The sequence below is a fragment of the Notothenia coriiceps genome, unplaced genomic scaffold (genome assembly GCF_000735185.1).
Source record: "Notothenia coriiceps isolate Sejong01 unplaced genomic scaffold, NC01 NC01_scaffold00004877, whole genome shotgun sequence".
In the NCBI taxonomy this organism is placed as follows: domain Eukaryota; kingdom Metazoa; phylum Chordata; class Actinopteri; order Perciformes; family Nototheniidae; genus Notothenia; species Notothenia coriiceps.
In genome coordinates, this window is record NW_011337578.1 from 154,046 (window position 1) to 160,255 (window position 6,210).

The window sequence follows — 6,210 nt, forward strand, 5'->3', positions numbered from 1 at the left end:
TGTCTTCATGTAGGAAGTGAGTTTCATGGTAGAAAATAAATCCTTCTTGGTTTTAAGATGCATTTTGTATACAGTGTACAGTAGACTGCATTCCGGAAGCTTTAAGTTATTTATACACACACACACACACACACACACACACACACACACACACACACACACACACACACACACACACACACACACACACACACACACACACACACACACACACACACACACACACACACACACACACACACACCGAGGCCTCGCTCTAACCGGCTCATCTCCTTCCCCTCGGGGTCAGCGACACACTTCTGACGAACTCCTAACAGTGCAGTGCTTCATAAAATGAAAACACTATTCAACCTGTGTTTCGCAGACAGGAGACAATAGAGGAAACCATTGAAACAGCAGGAGGAAAGAGAGAAAACGCAGGAGATCTGATAAGAGTCTACGGGCTGATCCACTGAGAGACACTCGCGTCCGGAAACTCAAAAGTCAACAACTTCCTGTGCTTCCTCTGGTTTCTGTATAGCGGAAAAAATGAGGTTCCTACCTAGCAACACGTCAGTATCATGCATGTAAACATCAGGAATCAGGAAGTACTCTGTCCTGAATTCAAATGCTTACTTAAGCAAAAGCTAAAAAGGTAATCAGACTTTATTTAAAACTAAAAGTAATTCATTCAAGGAGATGTTTATATTGTGCTGACAATCTGAATCTGCGTTTAAACTATGCTGTCAAACACATGCAGTGTTTGCCACCAAATGTACCGTCTTAAAAACATTCCTTATTTGGGAGTGGCTTTTATAAAAGTACTAATTAGTGTATAACATGTATACAAACACATGTCTTCATTTAGGGTAAGCATATTGGAATATATAAATAACTAAAAATCAACAAAAACCTTGTGATTTTTTGATACACTTTGTTATTATTTGGGGCATTTTTTCCCTTTGCTCTTCTTAATAAGAATCATGAAGTAGCAAAATAAGGATAATACTAATACTAAGTAAAGTATCAATAATCACCCCAGAATTGTGCAAAAGTGCAGTACTTGAGTGAATGCAGGTAAACAAAGTAAATCATGAATGTTAGCTTTTTTTAAAAAGACTGTCAGAGCAGCAAAAATATGTGTTTCTAACATGTTTACCTTTCACGTAACGGGACAAACACAAACACTATAACATGATAGCAGACTTCCATGTGACCCTCTCTGGACGAGCACATGATGAACGGTGAGCTGAGGCATCCACTTATCATCCTCATCAGCATGTTGTCTGAAAATAACAGGAAGTCCCACATCTCAGTTTCATAAAATAACGTCTGTCCTTCCTTGAAGTTAACGACACATCTGATACGACTGCAGTGAAGAAGCTTCATCAAATCAGGGCGCAGAGCTCAAGTACTGTTCTCAAGTATTTGAAGGTACTTTCCATTTTGTGCAACGTTATACTTCAACTCCACTGCATCTCAGAGAAGTATACTGTAGTTTGTGAAGCTTTGTGAATGTCTGAAGTGTTTCTCTATGTGTCAGTTCTTCTCTTTTATAAGTTGAGTGAAGTCTTTAAAAGCCTCTTGGATCAGCTGGAAATGCATCGTCTCAAAGCTGAAAACAGGGCTGTTCTTCTGAGAAACTCATGATAAGTGGACTTTTTAGAGATACGTGGTTCTCGCTACAAACATATGATGATCCAATGGAATATGGTGCACCCAAAACATCAAATTTATTATACAGAAAAACACTGAAAGGGACAAATGCAAGATAAATAATTGCTATGATTACTTTTACTTATCATGGAGTAAGTACATTTTGCTTCTCTAAATACAGGATAGCTGCATTGATAAGTGGACTAATCGATAAGTTGATTTTTTTACAGATAATAACAATGATTTAGTTGTTTTTCAAGCAAAAAAGCCAGAAAATACTATTATTTCGCCTCTCAAATACAGAGATTTCCTGCTTTTCTGTGTTTAGAATCACATTAAAGTAATATATATCTGTTCTGAAGAACAAAACAGGACATTTATAGACATCACCTTCAAAATAATTGTTAGTTGCAGACCTGAAATACAGGACTTTGTCTAATAGAGTAGTATTTTACTAGTTATAATTAGTCTAATCCTAGTTTTCACTATTTTCTCACACGTTAGAAACAAAGCAATCATTGATTCTATAAATAAATAATATACTATCTAATCAGGATCTGCTAGATATGCAGTTTTACATTCCACTTTTGAAATGGCTTGAACAAAATGTGCAATAATATTCCTTTAGTAGCTGCTTTGGAGCTTCACAGTGTCACACCATCTTTTTCAACAGATTGAAATGTTTCTTTTTGTGCACACTGTGCGGTCTTTCCAGTGCAAAAGGGAGATTGAAACTACTGAGAAGTATCATGTGACACAAGCCAAAGCTACAGAGCAGATAAATAGACCTTGAGGTTCTCAAATATGTCTCCTTGGCATGACATCTTATCAGAAATGCATGCGTTTGGAGGTCTGCTGCATGAATGTTTGCACTTTGAAAGATAAATCTGCATCTTCATAAGTGAGGGTATTTGTGGTGTGCAGCTGTGATGCTTTGCGGAAGTAGACCGAGCAGGAAGTGAAGTGGGCTGTCCTCATTTTAACGGAACACCGAACCTTTTTAAGGCAACATAAATCACATTATTAACGTGCAGTTTGTGAAGCTGTATTACTGTATCCCAGGCTCAGTCTGCAGTGGATACATATGCTGATTATTCTCAGTTGTTCCCAGAGTATCCACACACAAAGACATAACAAATACATGTATATCAAGTGTGATGATGAAGCGTTAAATGCAATAATAATCTTACCAATGTTATAAACAACACTTCCCTCCACAGTGCTAGACTTATTTAATTTGAGAAATACTGCTGCTACTGACTATGGACTTGAATGTGTACTTCTAATCATTTTTAAATACTGTATGCATGCCTTGTTATACAATACTGTTCTATGTTCTTCTCCTGCTGTATCTATGCTTTGCTGTAACAACGTACATGTCCCCTTTCTGGGCAGAATGAAGGAATTCTGACTGTGGTTCTGATGCCTGTTTTGATGCTAAGCTAACAGCTCTACCTGCTCGGCCAGTTTGAGGACAGCCATCTCTGGGTCCTCCTCTCCCCGGTGCTCGGAGCACCATGCACGGCTCCTCTCCTCTGCTCTCCCCGGGTCTCCGGTCCTCCCCCCGGGTCTCTCTGCAGCGAGGGTCGGTGCAGCAGACTACCGGTGCTCCTACAGCCTTTTAGCGGCTTCTCTATCACACTCAAGCAGGCGGAGGGTGATGGTGCTGAAGGCCGAGAACCAGGGCCAGCAACCCGGCTCTTCTCACTCTATCCGCGGGGAAGCTGCTGCGCCGAGGCGGGTGAAGCAGGAACGATTTAACCCAAAAATAATCCACATTTACGGGCTGCTGGTGCACGGAGCTCCCCCTTCAGACACCCCCCACAGAAGCCTCCTCCTCCCCGGTCTGCAGAGCCACAAGCCTCCCGGAGAGAGAGGCTGAACTCAGCTGAGACATACAGGAAGTTGGAGCCTCTTCCTCCTCCTCCTCTTCCTCCTCTCAGATGCAGAAGCGAGGAGCAGCTTCCTCAGCATCAACAAGCAGCTCCTCCTGCTGCCCTCCTCTGGACAACCAGGGAGGAAATATTTAGTTAAACAACTACAGCCTTCAGAAGGAATACAACAAAATGCATGAAAATGTGTTTTATTTATTATTTTTACACTAAAGCTACATGATGTAAAAAAAGAAATTGGAAATTGTATTTTCTTGTATCATTAAAAACCTTTTGAAACAACCTTTTGTTAATTATTAGATTTTCATTGACAAATTAAGGGTAGCTTAAACACTATAATAATATTTAAAAAATTATATTAGGTCAGACACTTTCTTTATTATGTTTCACACATTAAGGGATTTTTTGTCAAATTCAAAGAGATGTTATGTAATGTAAGAGCAAAGAAAAACATGCAAATCACAAGAAATGTAAGAAAACTGTATTAAATAATGCTTTGTTGTTTTTTTTGTTGTTTCCTGTCAACCAAATGGAAATGATTGTCCCACAATCTCCAGCTCGTGTCACTCTCATGCAGCCGTCCATAATGATTCACTGTGGGAAACAATCTATTCCACAGTCATCTCCCACACACACACACACACCCACACACACACACACACACCAACACACACCACAACAAACACACACAGCACAACACACCATGTATTTTTCCATGGAGACGCATTCCAAATTCATAACCCTTGCCGAAAAAACAGCATGAGACCGAGCTTAAGATGGTTGCTGGGTTTAGCTGGTTTTAGCTGGGTGTTAGGCTTGGTTTTTGTTGGTTTCCAGGCCTGGACAAAGCCTGGCCAGGCTGGTCCTTGCCTGGTTTCAAGACCAAGCCCTGGTCAGCCTAACACCAGCATAGACCGCATGGATGTCAATGCTGGTCCATGCTGGGTGAAGCTGGTATTTATGCTGGTCCCTACCCTGCAGTCCTTGCAGGCAAAACTGAAAACAGACCAGACGAGAGGCGGGACAACGGGGGAACGGCAAGACGTCAGTGGTTGGAAACAAATCAAATCAAGTTTCCATTTATATAGCCACATTTAAAACCGCATTTTTGGTCGAGCCAACAGTGCTGTACAATGTATAAAAAACACATTACTACAATCACAATAAAAGACAATAATTTACAAAGAAATATAAAAAAAAAACACAGGGAATAGTCAGGTGTCATGCTCCCGCTCTGACTAGAAGGCCAGAGAGGAAGGAAGTGAGTCTTTAGTGAGGATTTAAAAACCACCTAGGTCTGGGCCGACCTCAATGGGAGGGGCCGAGTGTTTCCAGAGCCTGGGCCAGCTGCTGCGAAGGCTCTGTACCCTCGGGTTTTGAGCACTGGTCTAGGGCACTACGCAGCAGCAGCAGAGTTTCGGCTTATAGGCGGAGCCAGCCCCATTTAGGGCTTTGAAAACAAATAAAAGGATTTTAAAATCAATTCTGAACTGGAACCTGGAAGTCAGTGCAGTGAGGCCAGAATTGGGGTGATGTGGTCACGCTTTTGTGGCCCCAGTCCCAAAAAGACGTGCAGCTGCAGTTTTTTGGACTACTGGCAGGCGTCTAATTGAGGGCCTGGTCCATACCCACATACAGAGGGCGTTGCAGTAATCCAGTCTCGAGGTAACAAAGGCATTAATAACCCTTTCTAGGTCTTTACAAGATAAATACGACTTGGTCTTGGCCAATAGTCTTATTTAAGAAAAAGCAGGATTTGACTACGGTCGGCAGACCTGCATGTTCGAATTGAAAGTGCTAGTGAAGGTCACTGCCAAGGTTCATGACAGAGGGGAGGATGTTTTCCATTGAGAGAGCCCAGAATAATCAACGGAGAGGCTGGAGGTTGGGGTCCAAAAAAGATGACCTCAGTCTTTGCTCTCGTTGAAGATTGTGGAGTTTTTGCTCAGCCAGGATTTTATCTCTATCAAGCAGTCCATCAACTGTTGTAGTGAGTGTTTCTGACTTTTTTTTGCGAGAGGCAGATAGATCGTACATGTCGGCGTACAGTGGAAGGGAATAATTGGTTTAGTGAGAATTTAACCTAGGGGTAGTAATGTACAGTAAAAAGAGGATGGGGCCCAGGATAGAGCCTTGGGGACCCACAGGTAAGAAGGGGTCCTTTAGCAGAGGAGAAGGCACTATCTTTGTAATATATTTATATTCGTCTAGTTTAAATAATCATAACCAGTATTTAAATAATGTATACTGCGGTCACCTGGAATTCCTGGTCAAGCTTCCAGCCATGGTATATTTATACTTTATTGAACATAAACTGGTGATAGATGGACTCTGGTGACCGCCCAGCATACCAGCATACTATTCTGGTGTATGCTTGTGTGTTTTTAGCTGGCCAGGACGGCTGGGTTTAGCTGGTTTAGCTAGTGTCCAAAACCCTCTAACCCCAGCCAGGGTGGTCACCCTTAGCCTTGGTCCCCCAGGCCCTGGTTTGACCAAGCTAAGTTGGTCAAAGCTTGTTTTTTTCAGCAGGGATCTTCACACACACAAACACACACACACCACACACCACACACCACACACACACACACACACACACACCACACCAACACCACACCAACACACACACCACACCACACACAACAACACACACCACACACACCACACCACACACACCACACAGAAC

At 42.1% G+C, this 6,210-nt stretch overlaps 1 protein-coding gene and 1 long non-coding RNA gene across 6 annotated transcripts in view; one reads left to right on the forward strand and one right to left on the reverse strand.

The window, feature by feature from the left end:
• The window catches only part of map4l (microtubule associated protein 4 like), a 107,498-nt gene that overhangs the window by 87,171 nt on the left and 14,117 nt on the right, over positions 1 to 6,210 (forward strand). The gene's annotated exons all lie outside the window — the stretch shown is intronic.
• Positions 1,686 to 3,749, reverse strand: LOC104942655 (uncharacterized). The gene is made up of 2 exons (XR_798036.1): positions 3,091 to 3,749; positions 1,686 to 2,631 (listed from the first exon to the last, which is right to left on the reverse strand). It is a non-coding gene; the product is annotated as an uncharacterized lncRNA (long non-coding RNA).